The sequence below is a fragment of the Triturus cristatus genome, chromosome 4_1, assembly GCF_964204655.1.
Source record: "Triturus cristatus chromosome 4_1, aTriCri1.1, whole genome shotgun sequence".
Classification (NCBI taxonomy): domain Eukaryota; kingdom Metazoa; phylum Chordata; class Amphibia; order Caudata; family Salamandridae; genus Triturus; species Triturus cristatus.
Genome location: NC_140585.1, coordinates 206,546,760 through 206,565,346, shown reverse-complemented (window position 1 = coordinate 206,565,346; position 18,587 = coordinate 206,546,760). Strand labels below are relative to the sequence as shown.

General features: G+C 45.4%; 2 pseudogenes; both read right to left on the bottom strand.

Annotated features, from left to right (window-relative positions):
- Positions 1–278: 278 nt before the first annotated feature.
- LOC146854064 (olfactory receptor 5AP2-like) lies at positions 279–1,209 on the bottom strand (annotated as a pseudogene).
- A 12,333-nt stretch (positions 1,210–13,542) lies between these two features.
- Positions 13,543–14,473, bottom strand: LOC146854063 (olfactory receptor 5AP2-like; annotated as a pseudogene).
- Between the last annotated feature and the right edge of the window lie 4,114 nt (positions 14,474–18,587).

The following is an 18,587-nucleotide window of genomic DNA, read 5'->3' as shown; positions in this document are numbered from 1 at the left end:
AAAGTAATGTATTATATCATACTACAGAAATGTACTTTATAATGTTGGAATACAGTATTAGAACCGTTTTGAAAACATTATCAATATTGTTACAATCACTGTAATACGTATAATACCCATGTCTGTGTCTACAAAGAAATACACACACTTATAGCTACATCCTCATATGTGTGAATCCCTTGTGCACTATCTTGTCTAATGCTAAATGATGTCCTCATCATTAATAAAAGAAAGGCAGCAAACAGGCAATAGATGAGGTCACAATGGTACGTGTGGTTTCATGCGCACTTTCTCAAAATTGTGTTTCTTATTGCCCCTTTGACTTCCTGATTTCTAAGTGTATAGATAAGGGGATTCAACATGGGTATCACCACTGTGTAGAACACTGAAGCCACACTGTCATGGTCCATGGAGTAAATAGAGCTGGGTCTAAGATACATGAAGAAGACAGTGCCGTAGAACAAGACAACAGAGAAAAAGTGGGAGGAGCATGTAGAAAAGGCCTTACTTCTCCCTTCTGATGAAGGAATCCTGAAGATAGCTGAAACTATGTAAATGTAAGAAACAAAAATAACAATAAAGCTAGAAACCAAGAAGCTGCCAGCCACGGAAACCAGTACTGTCACATTTATCAAAGTGTCTGAGCAGGACAGTTTGAGCAGAGGAGGGACGTCACAGTAGAAATGGCTGATCTTATTTGGTCCACAGAAAGACAGCCTGAACATACAACTTGTATGAATCACTGCATTCATGAAGGCAACTGAATACGCCCCACCTGACATGCATATGCATGTGTCTTTTGTCATAATAGCAAAATACAGCAAAGGATTACAAATTGCCACATAGCGGTCATAGGCCATAGCCACTAGGAGGAAGACATCTGTACTTCCCATAAAAGAGAAAAAAAACAACTGTGTCATACAACCGTGCAGAGAGATGGCCTTCGTCTCTGAGAGGAAATTGATTAACATCTTGGGTGTAATAACTGAGGCATAAGAAAAATCTACAAAAGCTAAATTGCTTAGAAGAAAATACATAAGTATGAAGTTGAGGGCATATTGTGACCAATGACACAATGCTAATATTGCCAAGAAGCGTGATGATATAAAATAGGAGGAACAGTATGAAGAGTGGAATCTGCAGTTTTGGTTCATCAGTGACACCGAGGAGGATAAATTCTTTCACTGATGTCCAGTTTCTTTCTTTCATTGATCCAGAGACCAAGACCTGTTGAGAACACATATGTTTTGATTATTGTGGCCAATCATATAAGAAAGTGAAAGAGCAAAACAGATGGCAGTTATCAAAGGTGTCTGCCACTAAGCACTATTCATAAATGTATTCACATTGCCAGGATATCTTATGAAAGGTGCTTCAAAAAAATCAGTTCACAATTTAATTATTAGTTCCGTAAACATTGCTAGTTGTATAAATTAACTCGGAATTGGCTCTTGACCAAATGGATTCTTGATGATTCTATATATGTTGAAAGAGTTTGCCAAATGCATTTGCTATTAAAGCTTCGTTAAAATCAACCTGAAATTTGATATTTTATGTCCTTTATACATATCCCTCAGAAATTATTTTAACCTGCGGCAAAAGGTTCTTGCCTTCCTTACTCTCATGACCTGCAGCAGATGTTGATGGTCCGAACGAAGGGAACGAGAGGCCTTATAAGGTTGCACCATATCCCGTAGGATAGGAGGGCCTTTCCCCTGCAAGATTTTATGGGCCATGCAGAGTGCCTTAAATTTCACCCTCTCCCTAACGGGAAGCCAGTGCAACGCCTTCAGCGCAGGTCGAGCAGACTGACGCCTGGGGAGATCCATCAGGAGCCTGGCGGCCGGGAGATGATAAGCCCCTGAATAAGTAACCTCCTAGAGACCACTGGGAGGAGAGGTAAAATCTTCCGGGCTGAACGGAGCAGACCAAAACACACGCCTGCGGTCTTTTTAGCGTGAGTCTTAAAGGTAAGGTCCTGCTCCAACCACACCCCCAAACTCTTGATCTCCTGTTTGGGGGTGGGAGCCGCTCCCAGGCAACTAGGCCAGCTACTCGGAGACAGGGTAAGAGGGGAGTTCCCCAATATCATCAATTCCGTTTTGGAGCCGTTGAGCTTGAGTGCTGAGCTACACATCCACGTGAAGATCTTATCCAGACACGTATGCAGCTGATCAGGATGGTAAGATGACTGGGGGAGGCCTACCACCAGCTGGGTATCATCAGCATAGCTGATAATCTTGATACCCAGGGGCATAATCTCATTCTCCAGGGGGGCCATATAAATGTTAAATAAAGTAGGGCTCAGTGATGAGCCCTGTGGCACACCACACTGGAGAGGAACCGATGAAGATTTCATATGGCCTTCCCACACCTCAAACGTTCGGCCAGCCAAAAAGGAAGTGAACCACTTCAGGGCCAGCCCGGAGACCCCCACCCCCGACAGTCGTTGGAGAAGCACTTGATGGTCCACAGTGTCAAATGCCGCACTGAGGTCGAGGAGGATCACTGCCACTGATCCCCCTGTATCCAGAATGCTCCTGGCATTCTCCACGACTGCCAGCAGGGCAGTATCGGTCCCCTGACCGGGGCGAAAACCCGTTTGAGAGTCACCCAAAAGGGAATAGGACTCCAGGAAGCCCGAGAGGCGCCGATTCACCAGTCTCTCCGCTACCTTGCTAAAGCCGGGGAGCAGAGAGATAGGCCTAAAGCTGGCAAGGTCAGCGGGGTCCAAGTTAGGCTTCTTCAAGAGAGCCTTGACAACCGCTCCCTTCCAACTCGGGGGCACCACTCCATGGGCAAAAGATAAATTTATCAGATCCGTCACTGGACCACCGATGATAGAAGCTACCTGCTTAAGATATTTCATTGGTGCAGGATCTTTAGGCGAGCCACTTTTCATGGTCGTCAAAACTGTGAGAACTTCTTCCACAGTGACAGGCCCGAAAGAGGCCAGCTCCGCTGTCCGCACCCTGGACAGAGACTCAAACTTACCATCAGAGGAGATCTCCTCGTCCAACCGAGGGAGAGATGACAGGATGTTATATATTTTGGTTTTAAAGAAGGAGGCAAGTTCGGAACATTTCCCAAGAGGGTCAGCGTTGAAGACTTGAGGTTCGGGAACTTTTAAAAGTTCTTTGATGACCCTAAACGACTCTTTTGAGGAGTTGGCCGCCGAGCCTCGACAACTGCACTGCTGGCACGTAGGTCTGTGACCATGCAAACTGAAATGTGCCATTGGAGCGGGGATGTGGCTAAAGCACTGGACCAGGTGACCAATGCAGTTGAATTGCTTAATGCCTCCACAATTGCGGCAAACATGTCCACGCCGGAAGGGGGTAGTGAGGGTGGCTCAAGCCTAAGTAGTTTGGCAATTCCAGTCCGCACTGCAGGAAGACGCATCACATGCAGCAGTACCCCCGCCGCTTCCAACATTACGGATGACAATGCTGGGTCTGACAGGCGTCTGGGTGTTCGTGGGAAAAAGCGCTAGACTGGCATGTACAAGTACATTCCACTATGGTGACGTAACCATTTATTTGGATTTGACTTTTCACTGACTGACAAGTAAATTTACATTTGCAAACCACTTATGTCCATTGCACTGGTCAGATTACAAGTGTGCTTGAACACTCATGACATTTTTATTTAATTAAAGAATACTTTGATAGCAATATTCAGTTTCTGTGTCATCATTACTCACCTCAGAAATAATTTTGTGTGATGTCAAATCTTCTCCTATGCCCTTCTGCTGCGCTTGCCCCTTGTGCTGCATGGTGGTGTGGCACTTGCTGGTTCCCATCCTCCGATTCGCTGTCAGACACCTCGATTTCCATTCCTCCCTTTGTCGCTATATTGTGCAGCATGGCACATGCTGCTACTATCTTGCAGCATTGTTCAGGGTTGTACTTCAGTGCTCCACCGGTCTTATGTAGACATCTGAATCGGCTCTTCAGCAGCCCAAATGTGCGCTCTATGATGTTCCTTGTCGAAATATGTGCTGCATTGTACCTCTGTTGATTGGCAGTTGTGGGATTGAGGTAAGGCGTCATGAGGTAATTACGCAAGGCGTATGCGCTGTCACCTACATGTAATGGAGCAAAGAGTCAGTGGCAGCTTGACATTGACATAAGTACAATGACAGTGATAAACTATTACACATATTTACCAAGCAGATGTCGCTCTCCAAATTCTCCCCTGACAAGACGGGTGTGTATGCCACTTTGCCTGAAGATATAAGAGTCATGTGCACTCCCTGGAAATTGCGCAACAATGTCAGTGATTATGTTTTTGGCATTGCAAACAACCTGAATATTGAGGGAATGGTAACATTTCCTATTTCTATATAAATATTCCTGTGTTGCAGGGGGACATATTGCCACGTGGGTGCAATCAATACAACCCAAAACATGTGGGAAACGAGCTATCTGGTAGAACTCCTGTTTGGTTTTTGCAAGGTCAAGCGCGGTGGTAGGGAACTTGATGTGAGACCCGATCACGGCCATCATGGCATCAAGGAATGCTTTCAACATTCTTGAAAGTGCGCTTTGTGACACACCTCCCGCTACAGCAATGACCCCCTAAAAACTGCTTGACGCCAGGAGGTGTAGGCAACATAGGACCTGCACATGCGTTGGGATGGCATTGGTCCTACGTGTCTGTCGTTGCATAATGGGGTCCAATTCATTGATTAGGTCATGGATCATTGCTGCATTGAGCCTATACTTATCGTATATCTCATCCTCTTGCTGGCCTAGCAAAGTTATGCGGACTCTGAAGATGCGCTCATTTATTCGCCTCCATCTCTGTGCGGCAGCCTGCAGCCTCATCCTCCTCGCCATCAGGTAAATCCCTGCCATTGTGAACAGTGCTGGCTCATTCTGGCTGTGTTTAAATGGGTTTCAGTTGGTTTTCACCTGTCTCTGATTTGCACTCATGATTACCACCTGGTTGTGATCCTTCCTATTTAGCTATCGCAAAATTGCGATTTTCATGGAAATCGCTATTTGCGATTTTTCATGCATCCATTTAGCGATTCTTTGTTTGCGATTCCCTACTTGGGAGACGCTAATACCGATTCGCTATTTGAATCGCAGAATGTTTTGCGATTCCTTATATTTGCGAAAAGTTGGTTTTTCGCAAATATACAGTTGATGCATTTCTACACTGTCTTTTGCGATCGCAAACGGCCAATTTTTGCGATTCGCACCGTTTGCGATCGCAAAAAGGTTTGATGCATGTGCCTGTACGCTCACAGCTGACCAGGGGGCGATTCTAGATAGCCCTATCAGGGTTGAAAGGGTTATCCCGGCCATAGCTTGACTGAAACTTCTTAAATCTCCCGGCCCGGACAGATTTACCACCTTTTTTTAATAAAACATTCTTCTCACTTCTAGCCCCAATACTGACACAACTTTTTAATGCCATAGATGACACCACAGAGGTATCACCTACAATGTTTTTTGCGTCAGTGGCAGTAATGCCTAAACCCGGCAAGGACAATAGATTCTGAGCCTCCTACAGGCCAATATGCCTCTTGAATATTGATTTCAAGATTTTCATGGGAATTATTGCGGCTCGACTGGGGCTATGATGCCGTGATTAATAGACCCGGACCAGGCTGGATTTGTGGCAACTAGGCAGTGTAGTGATAATACTAGAAGGTTATTGCACCTGCTGGATAAATCCCTCCCCAGTTGGAGGAGCGTGGCTTCCTATTAATGGATGCCTAGAAGGATTTTGATGGGGTCCACTGGCCCTTCTTGGAAACTGTTCTGGACAGGTTTGGCTTCGGGCATCGTTTTCGCCAATGGGTTTTTAGTGGCTACCACTGACCTTCCGCTACTGTTAGGGTAAATGTCTTTACCTCTGATCCTTTTAATATTTCCAGGGGCACGCGTCAGGACTGCCCACTCTCCCCATTATTACTTGCCCGTTACATGGAGCCGTACGCCCAATGGGTCTGGGAAAATCAACAGATCAAAGGATTCGCAGCAGCCTCTGGATTCAGGGTCAATGTGACCAAGCCCAAAGTGTTGAGCTTCTCATTGAAACAGACAACCATCACAGCTTTGGCCCACGCATGCTCTATTTCATGGGATCAAAAGACTATGCCATATTTGGGCATCATGCTGTCTTCCTCTATAGCCGAGACAACATCTCTGAACTATTCCCAGTTGCTGCCTCAGACCATGCAGGAGCTCAGGTGATGGTGGCCTTTTAATCTCTCATGGCTGGGTAGAATTGCAGCCCTTAAGATGAGCATACTCCCCAAGGTTCTATATCTTTTCCAGACTCTGCCAGTGGAGTCGCCTTCAGGTGTTTTAAAACAGCTACAATCTGAGTTTGTCAACTATGTCTGGGCAGATGAGAGACCGTGAATAAATAGGGCTCTGAGTTTTAGACCCCGTGAAGAGGGACGGTTGGGGATACCTGATCTCGACCTCTATTATAAAATGATGCAGATTCGGACCCTTTTAGAATGGGCTCAGCCAGAATTTGAGAAATGCTGGCACTTTATGGAGAGAGCGCTAGCAAAAAAGGCTCTCTGGAAGATCCCCTTTCTCCGCAAGGCCTCCAGGCACTCTGGGCTCTATGGCTCCCCAGTGGCTCGTGCCAAACTAAAACCTTGGGATGCCATCGCTACCCACAGCGGCCTGACAACCTTCCTATCACCTCTCATTCCTATTATGGAAAACCCAGACTTCTCCTCGGGCCTCGATTGGAACGCATTTAGCCACTGGGACTCAGCTGGGCGCAGGTCTATAGGGCATTTTTTCAATGCAGAGGGCCCCCGAACCTTTGAGGATTTTAAGACTGATTTTGGCGTACCTGAAATGGAACGCTATCATTATCTGCATATACGACACTGGGCTATGCAACCCCAAATCCACCCCGGTGCGGAGAGGTCCCACACTCGTTACGAGTGCTGATGGCTCTCGAAACAATCCACAAAGCGACTTATCACAGAACTCTAACACATCTCGCATCCCCCGGAACTGGTGGTTAAGTAAGCAGGCCAAAGAAAGTGGGAAGTCGAACTTGGTCGGACCTTGACTCCTAAAGAATGGTCGGATATTTATTATAGAGCTCGGCACACAGCACGTAATACATCCAGCGTTGAGACGGCCACTAAGATTATGACATATTGGTAACTCATTCCTTTCAGACTCCATAAGTGTAACCCAGACCGCTCTCTTACCTGCTGGAGGGGATGTGATTCTGAAGGCACACTCCTGCACCTCCTCTAGGAATGCCCTACCCTCACCACTTACTGGACACAAGTGCTGGACGAGATTGACAATCACTTTGACACCACGCTCTTACACTTCCCTGAATATGTAGTTCTGGGAGAGTCCCGCAAAGGTAAAGAATTAGGTATAGCACTAGGGGCGGCACTACAGAATATGTTATCAAACTGGGGCACAGATAGAACACCAACCTTTCAGGGATGGATGCACCACTTGTGGTATGTTCTTGGCATGAAACGCATCTCTTCCTCACCTAGGGGGATGGAGCTTCATTTGTTGATGTTTGGCAGCCATTTGTCACCCTGCTGTGCACTGAATCCTGTGAGCTGTCCTGCCCTAGATACTTACGGCTTCCCGAGTTAAACCAGCATGCAAATCAAGCATTATAACATTGTGCACTGGAATGTGGGGTCTGTTCTTCACCTTTTGGCCAAGCTATGTTATATGGGGAGGAGGCGGGAGAGGGGTGGAGAGGGAGGAGGGTGGGGAGTTGGTCTTGAGGTTATTTTGATGCTCTGCGAAGCATAACAATGGCTGTCGGCTTAGGACATGGGCCTTATCTTTTGCTGCATCTTCTGTGTTATAACTCAATAAAAAGATTTCAAACTAAAATGAAACGTGGCTAATGCCAAGAATGGATTTTCCAATTCGGTAGGCTGAGACAGAAGAACTTAAGAAAAAATGAAGGAGTGAAGTACTAAGCAGTGACTGGCTGGGCGGAGGGAAAAATACACACCTTTTGTGTTTGGTTTGCTGTGCTTTCAAAACATTGTAAATGCTGCATTAACTGAAGCAGTCACACATTGTACGGCGAACACTGCAGTAACAAATTGACACATACTGCACTTCGGTCATAGGTGGCAAAAATGCTATGGCTAGGAGAGGAGATGATAAAAAGATGAATGGGATACCTATGACTCACCTTTCAATTACAGTGAGTCACGGAAGTAGAACAAAGAATAATAAATACCCCCCACTTAGAACTATAGCTTTCAATGATAACCCTACATAAACCAAGTAAGCGAATAAGGTGAGCATCATGCTCCTCATGAGAAGATATGGCTTGCTTATTCATCCAACCAATCCAAATATGAATTCATCCTTTCATCCTCTCATCCATATATTAGCCTTTTCTGCAAACCATACATTCACCTATCCATCTCTTTACCTACTAACTCACCCTTTCACCCACCCACCGTTTCACACATATACCGGTTCAGTTCTTTTAGCTTTCTGTTCTTTCACATTTCCCTCAAGCCATCAACGATCATTATGTCAGCTTTAGCTGAGTTGCAGATAGAAGAGGCCATAATAACTCAACCACCGCTGCAGTTGGGAAAGCTGTGGGGGTTCACTTCACAGTCATATGTTGATAACGACGCCCTGGAACTAGCTAGTGAGTATAGTAACAAGACATTATCTGGCTAACCAGTGCATGTCCCTTCTGCTGCTTCTCCCCCTCTAACTGACACATCTCCTCCTGCAGGGGCAATGAAGCTGGCATCTCAGGTGTTCTGTGTGGCTAGAATAAAAACATTATACATATTTTAGATGCCAGATATGACACCCTAAATACAACTGCATTACAACTCTGCAATTCAGTTAGCAATGCAGTGTCTTCCAAATATCACTCTGGGCATGTGATTGGTTCACAATGTTAGACAAGCCAGGGGAGGAATAATGGTCAAGGAAAGATATATGTTGTTGGTTGGCAAATGCAATTGGAGTGGGAACTTTTTTTCCAGCGATGCTGCACTGTCATGGTACTGGTGGTATCCTGTAACTATAAATTATTTAGACAGCAGCACACAACATTGGGGGGTGTTGTCCACGATGACCAGGGCCACTCTCTCATAGACTCAACTGTGTTAGAGCATGAGCAGGAAAAAGAAAGACTTCTCAACAAACATACATGGTGAATTTTATTTATAATTCTAGCTTACTTGGGCCTGCAATCTGAATCTTCACAATAGACAGCACCAACATGCCAATACCCCAAAATTCTACCCTAAGGAATCAGAACAATCATAAAAGCCAACATTAGTGAAATAATAATAATACTAAGTAATGGAACTTACCGGGGTTAGCAGAGCCATCGGAAGCCGCACTGGTGGTTGTGCCGGCTGACCAGCTTCTCCCAGACCCTCAAAGGTCGCTTCTCCTTGACCCTCAAAAACATCCCTCTTCTTCCCTTGAGTGCTGCTGTAAGAAACTAAATATATTAGTGATTCAGATAATAATCTCCACAACATTTTTTATGACAAGTAAAATACAGTACCATTGTACTTCTCTAAAACAGATCACCTATAGTACTACTAGTTCTGACTCAAGTCTATCAACTATTGTTGAGTTGCCCATGCTAATCCTGAAATCCCTATTCCAAATTTCCCAAAACTGCTTTCGGAACTTATGTATTGCAGTGAATGATCTTTGATTCCATTCCCATTTCTCAACCCCCTAGATGGACCAGCTCATTCTCCCTTTTTTGCAATGCATGGATGCATACTACACATTGCTGTGAAATAAATAACTTGGAACTGTGTGATCTACATAAACAAAATCACAGAGAGAATGCACTACTCACTGATTCACTATAGTGACAGGAGAAAAGTCTGCAATGGCTTCTTAATTATTCTGCCAATGTGAGTGCCAATGATGAGTACAATTAGGTATAGCTGAGCACCTGCCTATCAGAAACAAGAAACTGGATCATGCAATAATATACCAGCATAAACTAAACGTCACTTACCTATGAGTGTGAGCAGCATGCTACTTGGAATTTTTTTTTAGAATTCTAGAACACAAACACAACAAATAATTAATAGTCACCGAGCCCCGGAATCTATATGCCTAGCATAACAAGCAAGTCTTGTTCCTGGTCCATGAAGTCCACCCAGCAGTGTGTCAACTGCTGGGCCATACGCCATAGCTGGTTGGTGCAGAGCAGGCAACAGAGCACGATCCCCAGCACCACCAATGCTTCTGCAGGCTCTGGTGTGTCCCCTTCAGGTTCAGCCTCCTCCCAGACTGTGAGAGATTCAGGAGCTTTCCCTCCCTCTTCTTGGGAGGAATCTGGGCCTTTCCTCCTGACTCCAGGTCTTCCTGATTACCCGCCCTTGTTGGTCCACTCGGGCAACTCTGGCAAATCTAACATCACCAAGTGCAACCTGAGCACCACCTCCTTCCAGAAGGTCTGCTCCAGGTCATTGGCAAGTAGACAATCCACAGGCATGGACAGACTCACAGCTACACTTAAGAAACCTTAGACTCCCCCCCACTCAAAGGGACCCACCGCCACTGGGTGGTGACTCACAGGGTTGTCATCTGCAACATATTGGTGGAATGCATTTGGGACTACCTGCTCTGAGATTACCAGATGACATCTGATAGTTGTCATGCTGGCTCCAGTGCCTCCACTCTCTGCCCATTGATGGTGACTCACTGCCTGTACTTGCTAGTGTTACTAGGCATGTGATTTCCCTGAACCATCTCTGTCACCCAGGAACACTCGGGTAACCTCTCTGCTATCACACCCTCTAACTGGGTAATATCCTCCAAAAGAGCTACACTCACCAGCCCAAGTCATTGCCCATCAGTGGAGGGCTGTACCTACGTGGGACACTTATCCACCACCTTGAAATGCCCTTCCTCTTAGCATTCATATCATGGGGGTGCCTTCCCTGAGGACTAATTCTCAAGGAACCATCTCTTATTTTTTTCAGGGGGTTGGGAGTACTGACCCAGGTAACTATTAAAGGGCACTTTTCCTCCCCCTCCTTGGCCTGGTGGGAACTGTTTTGCCCTTTGTGGTGATCAACACCCATACCTTGTTATGAACCCTGGTGCTAAGCTAGCAGTCTGTCTATGTGACAAGCTTCCTGGGGTCAGTGAGGTTGGTGTCAAAGATTTGCAAAACAAGGACTGAGTCTGTGCTCTCTTACAAAAAAATTGTACATCCTCTGATAATCCTTCACTTCACTATCCTTTACCCAACCATCAATGTCTTGCAAAAGGAGTCTCAACAATTCACCCAGGACTGCTGGGAAAGCTTCTGGCTTTTCCTCAACATCTGCCTATACTTCCAGGGGTAAGGTCATACTTCCTGACAAGGGCTTCCTTCATGGGGGATACCTCATCCCGTCCCTCTTCTCAGGGGCCACTAGGGTGACCATCCCCTCGCTAGGGATGTACCTCCACAGAAAAGCCCCACAACCATACTCGAGGATCATGTGCCTCATGTGCTTCAAGACACTTGTTGATGTCATCCCTCACAACAAGTAAGGCACTAGATCTTTGGGAATATTGGCCCTCTTGTCTCCAGAGGATTGCTGCCACCATCCTTGCTGGACTCTGCCTGGCAGGCCTTGATGTCTAGCTTCTTAGGACACACATTTGAGCCAAAATACTTTTTCTCTCTTTTATGGATAGTTTCATTTGCTCTGCATCCATGGCCAATTTCTTCTCATCCATTTGCAACTGGGCCATCTGCAGTCTAAACTTCCTTTCCGCCCTCCGGTCTTCCAGGTTTTCTAAGTATAGGACTTGGGACAATTTGCTACTCTGCAATGTCAATGAGCTTCATCTTAGGAGGTACATCCTCTCCCACATCAGACTGCTGCATCTCATGATTGGCATCCATATCCTCTCTTTGCCTGTCCTCCTCATCATCCCTTTTTGTGACAGTAGCAGAGATTGGCCAACTTCACCCAGACTCTTAGCACCTTTCGCAGCTCCACCTCTCTGGTGGTGCTCTTTGCGGAAGCCCCCCTCTTTTTCCTTCAGCTGGGACACAGTGTAGGACTCCTGGATAGCCAGCTCAAGCTCCATGTTTGTAGAGGTGGATTCAGGCACAACATTCAAACAGATAATTTTGAAAAGCAAAAAGGCCAATCAAGGGGAATTTACTAAAATTGGCTCAGATATGGGATGGTAATGTACACCAAATCACCATATGGCAGTGCAAAAACACAATTACTTATCCACAAGTTGGCTCAATGTAAGAAATTGGGTTACTGGTTGACTGGGGTGTGAGCCCCGGTCAAGCAGCAACCACAATTGTTGTCAGGGTAAGGCACAAGTCAACCCTAAATGCTCAGCCCTCTGGTAGCTTGGAAAAGAGCAGTCAAGCTTAACTTAGAGGCACTTTGTAAAGTATTTGTGCAACACTTCAAACAGTAATAAAGTGAAAAACACTACACCAAGTTAGAAACATAGAGGTATTTTTAATAATAAAAACAAGGCAACACCAATACAAATCCAATCAGTAGAACAGGAAACATTCAGGTTTAACATTTCATTGAAAATAACACCAAAAGGCATAAAGCAGCAACTGTGGTTATTTAGGTGCTCAGGACTGGGACAAAGGCACAAGTAAGAGACTGAAAAAGAATAGAAAATTAAACATAACGTTAATTTATTTTCACTTCCAGGAAACGTTGCATTAAAATTACAGCAAATGATTAGCACCTGCTGTATTAAAGTCTATGAGACAAAGGAACACAGCCATCAATAGTTTGAAGCACTGGATGGAGGCATCCCAGGGTGTTAACTCTAAAAAACTGAATTACAATTCAATAAAAATTGGTGCGGTGACCATGCAAAAAGGTGCATTTTCTCACAGCACTGTTTATAATATGCCTACCCAATTACATATAATGAATGTGAACAAAATGGTTTTTCATGAATAATTCAGGAAGGAGCAATGAATTCCATTAGGCACTGGACTACAATCTATATTGATACCAACGTAACTTATTTCTAATTAGGAGAATGTGTCTTCCCAGCGTCACATTTACTAGGCAACATCAACTCTACTTCTTGATGTACAAGTGTAAAAATAACTACTTCTTACAGAGACATAGAATAACAAGGTTACCATTTATGACACTCGAAACGAATCTACCAGAAACTCTCCATAACATTTTCTTAGCAATTCTTAACAAATGAAGATGTTTGTTACTATAAGATGATAATCATGTATGCATCCATCTGGCTGGCAAATTCATATTTCAAAAAAAGTAATGTATTATATCATACTACAGAAATGTACTTTATAATGTTGGAATACAGTATTAGAACCGTTTTGAAAACATTATCAATATTGTTACAATCACTGTAATACGTATAATACCCATGTCTGTGTCTACAAAGAAATACACACACTTATAGCTACATCCTCATATGTGTGAATCCCTTGTGCACTATCTTGTCTAATGCTAAATGATGTCCTCATCATTAATAAAAGAAAGGCAGCAAACAGGCAATAGATGAGGTCACAATGGTACGTGTGGTTTCATGCGCACTTTCTCAAAATTGTGTTTCTTATTGCCCCTTTGACTTCCTGATTTCTAAGTGTATAGATAAGGGGATTCAACATGGGTATCACCACTGTGTAGAACACTGAAGCCACTCTGTCATGGTCCATGGAGTAAATAGAGCTGGGTCTAAGATACATGAAGAAGACAGTGCCGTAGAACAAGACAACAGAGAAAAAGTGGGAGGAGCATGTAGAAAAGGCCTTACTTCTCCCTTCTGATGAAGGAATCCTGAAGATAGCTGAAACTATGTAAATGTAAGAAACAAAAATAACAATAAAGCTAGAAACCAAGAAGCTGCCAGCCACGGAAACCAGTACTGTCACATTTATCAAAGTGTCTGAGCAGGACAGTTTGAGCAGAGGAGGGACGTCACAGTAGAAATGGCTGATCTTATTTGGTCCACAGAAAGACAGCCTGAACATACAACTTGTATGAATCACTGCATTCATGAAGGCAACTGAATACGCCCCACCTGACATGCATATGCATGTGTCTTTTGTCATAATAGCAACATACAGCAAAGGATTACAAATTGCCACATAGCGGTCATAGGCCATAGCCACTAGGAGGAAGACATCTGTACTTCCCATAAAAGAGAAAAAAAACAACTGTGTCATACAACCGTGCAGAGAGATGGCCTTCGTCTCTGAGAGGAAATTGATTAACATCTTGGGTGTAATAACTGAGGCATAAGAAAAATCTACAAAAGCTAAATTGCTTAGAAGAAAATACATAAGTATGAAGTTGAGGGCATATTGTGACCAATGACACAATGCTAATATTGCCAAGAAGCGTGATGATATAAAATAGGAGGAACAGTATGAAGAGTGGAATCTGCAGTTTTGGTTCATCAGTGACACCGAGGAGGATAAATTCTTTCACTGATGTCCAGTTTCTTTCTTTCATTGATCCAGAGACCAAGACCTGTTGAGAACACATATGTTTTGATTATTGTGGCCAATCATATAAGAAAGTGAAAGAGCAAAACAGATGGCAGTTATCAAAGGTGTCTGCCACTAAGCACTATTCATAAATGTATTCACATTGCCAGGATATCTTATGAAAGGTGCTTCAAAAAAATCAGTTCACAATTTAATTATTAGTTCCGTAAACATTGCTAGTTGTATAAATTAACTCGGAATTGGCTCTTGACCAAATGGATTCTTGATGATTCTATATATGTTGAAAGAGTTTGCCAAATGCATTTGCTATTAAAGCTTCGTTAAAATCAACCTGAAATTTGATATTTTATGTCCTTTATACATATCCCTCAGAAATTATTTTAACCTGCGGCAAAAGGTATATATTAATGACATACTTTTTAACATAAAAATGGAGGTAATGTATATGCCCATGTTACCGTCAGTCTGAATGATAAGCCTATCTTGTTGCAAGTAAAAGTACTCTTGTGATTGTTGATCAGCCTCCTGTGTCAATCTGCCACAACTCGCCCTTCTTATCAGAAACAATAATGACAGGCATCGGAGTCTAGCAAACCATCTTTTTTTTATATATATGATTTACTAGAGCTCAGATTTGGAGCTAGGGTTCAAGCAAATTCAGCCTTTCAGGTGCACAAAGCAACGTAAGGCCTTCTGAAAAACTCCACAAACCCTGGAGTAAGCGAAATAATAGAGACTGAGATTTTTAAGCAGAACTTGATCCTTACATGCACATGGTATGCTTTAACTCGGTTGGAAGGCAATCATTGTGAAGAAGGTCTGCCATCCCTTGGACACCTCCATTTCTTCATTCACAGCCACTCACAGAAGGTGATATAATGTGAGGTGCCTCAATATTATTTATGAGGCAGAATGTTTGAGACCCTTGATGTGGCTGATTAATGCCTCAGTCAAATAGTGAAGTGCTTCACAAGTTTCATAATGTCAGTATGAAATTTGCACCACTAATTGCTACCTGTCCACTGATACATCAAGTCAATCAATCAATCAGTTACACTTTATTCGGTTACATATATAACCATAAAAGCACATAAAAAACATTAAAAATATTAAAAAGGGGGCATGGCTAGCAGCCATTGAGAATGGCCGCTGCCTGAACGAGCTCCTACCTTCCCGCCTTCTATTCTGCCCCATCCTGTGCAACCCACGAAGTTCACATGTGCTGCAGCAACTGGATTCCTCTCCCTGCCCCACGGGGAAGCTTTTGAGCTCCTGGCGGTATGTGTGCTGGCTTGCAATGCCCTTCCCTGCTGGATAATAATGGCGGCTCCCCGGAGCAGATCAAAGTGAGGAGAGGCCCCGGGGCGTAAGGGGGATCGGACCCTGTGGGCTCCGGGACCACCAATGCGGTGTCCCCTGCGTGGATGGTGGACACGGGGCACCTGAGGCGGCAACGAAGTGAAATTCTGCCGAATGTTGAAGATTGAGGCGAGGATCCCCAGTGGTCGCCGTCACAAATAGAGGCCCCAGCTTTGCGGCCTTCACAGCGGGATGTGCCGTCATGGTTCCTGAGGCTGGGCGGTAAGCAAATGAGGAGCCCAAACGGAGGTCTGCCGGGTCGGAGCTGAAGTGTATGGTGACCCGGCTGGGTAGCCTGGGTGAGTGTGGCTGCCGTGGTCGGTCCGACGGCTACCGGGAGAGGTGATTTGTGAGGACCCGGCGTGACCTCTACAGGAAGAATCGAGGTCTCGGCTGTGACCTAACTGCGGGAGTGACGGACAGCGAGGGCTGGAGCAAGGAATGCCGTGCTAGTACCGCTGCTGGGCGGAAGGTGCCAGGAGGTGCTTACAGACTGCTGGGGACAGGGAGGGAGGCATCAGCCCCCCCTCTTTTTTTTCTGTGAGAGTGCCATTTGGTCGTCCTGCTGTGCTAGAAACCTCGTGGACCAGGAGGTAGGAGTTGTATTGACTGTGGCTGACCCCTGGGGGCTGAGGTATAGCTGAGGCCATGACTGGAGGGACCCTTGAATGGTGAACTGGTGCTGCACAGGCCTGGTAGCTGAGACCTGACGTGTGGGATGGGCTGATGGTACTTAGCATGGAAGACACTGGTACGTGCACTGATAGCAGATACTGTCTCCTTTGGTTTTGAGGGGCGCTCTGGATTGAGGGTGTCTGGCGCGGAAGGTTCCCTACCTTTTGACTGGAGGTGTGCAGGGGAGGCTAGCGCTTTTTACGCGCTCACAGGAATCGCGAAGAGGCTGCTGTTGGACTGCTCGTGAGGGGCGGCACCCTGACTGGTGAGCCCCCCGCGCCACATGCGGATGGACCGATCTTGTGAGAGCTGAGGTGGGAAATGGAGGAGCTTTCATTTCCCCAAATCTATGGTAGGGAAGAGGTGTGGGAGACTTTAGCCCCTCTACAAGACACTATTGCAATCGAGTGGCGCGGAGAGTGGAGGGAGACGCCAAGCGCAGGAAGGGGGTGCAGTTGAATCCGTCATATTGAAGACCGTTGCTACGACTTGAGAGGTCCAGTCTGGGCAGCTGAGGCTTCTGGGCTGAGATAACGGGGAGGTGGCCTCAGGAGTATCACGCACAAACTGGGTCACTCCTGTCAATACATTGAGACTGCCCTTACCGAGGTGCCTTGTGCCCTCATCCAGTGAGTTGCCCAGTGATACGCAGCCATGGCGACGGGAGGGAAAGGTCCCAAGCCAACGCCCAAAAGCAGCTAGCAAAATTTGCATGGTCCAAAGCAGGAGACAGGGGTGAATCACCGCAATCAGAGAAGGAAGGTGGGGCAGCTGCCTCTAAACAGGTCCCGGAGCCACCTCTTCATGATGTCATGGCGGCTATTAATGGGGTACGTGCCTCGGTGGACTCGGTCACTGTAGAGGTCTCTCTGATCAGAGCTGACTTCCGGAAAATGGGCGAGAAGTTCAAAGGATAGTCAGTCACCAGCGCCCTGCAGACGGATACATTGGAACTTTAAACGCAAATGCTTGAAATGCAGAAGAAGCAGGAGAGAATGTCGCAACAGCTCGATGACTACGAAGGCCGGGCCCGTCAAAATAACATTCGTATCTTAGGGGTTCCTGAGAGAACGGAGGGGCCAGCCGCTGACCTGTATGTGGAGGATCTCATTACGAAGCACCTGAAGCCCAATACTTTCTCCAGCTATTTTTCTATTGAAAGAGCCCTTAGGGTGCCAGGAGGTAGACCAAAACCAGGAGCGCCCCGAGGCCCCTTATTGCCCAGGTGTTCAATTACTGGGATAGGGACATCATCCTCCAGACTGCACGCTCCAATACCACCCTGAGGATAGATAACTATGAGGTGGCTTTCTTTCCTGATTTCACGGCCAAGGTTCAAGCCCAGCGCCGCAGTTTCGAGGCGGTGAAGAGGGAACTGCGAGATCGGGAGGTTAAATACGCAATGCTCTTTCCCGTGCGGCTGAGAGTGAAGTCAGAAGGCAAGTCATGGTTTTTTGATTCATTGGAGACAGTCTAGGAATGGCTAGATGGCTGGAGCATGGCGGGAAGCCACAGAAGTGTTATTCATTTCCAAACATAATCTCTGTTCGCTCAGAAAGCTCAGACATTGATTCTTAAGATCTTTCCTGGACAGTCTAACCATGGTGGGTGGATCATCATAAAATTCTTGATGGCCTAAATGATATAAAAAAGATTTAACATAAAACAGCCATCTAACTTGTGTCACCCCATCCAAGCCCATGCAGTCTTCTAAAACCTCACGATTGAACTTTGTTTCCTCTATTGTCCATATCCTATGCCACAACAGAACTGGTGGATCTTTATAATGTCTTCTAGATATAACAAACCTAGTTCTGTGTGGAATATGAAAGAAGAGGTACTATTAGGTACCATCAACAGAAATCTTAAAAACGTGTTTTCAGCTACCATAATTCGTTGTGCATTACACAATCAAACGCCGATGATAAGTCGCCGAATGCCAAGTACAAGGTTCCCTTTTTTGCTTTGGTGTACTTGTTTATTAGGATGTTAAGATTAAGGCCCTGCTCAATTGTAACTAACTTCCTGCGGAAACCAAATTGCAGATCACTTATCACGGTCCGGTCCTCCGCCCAGTCCTGAAG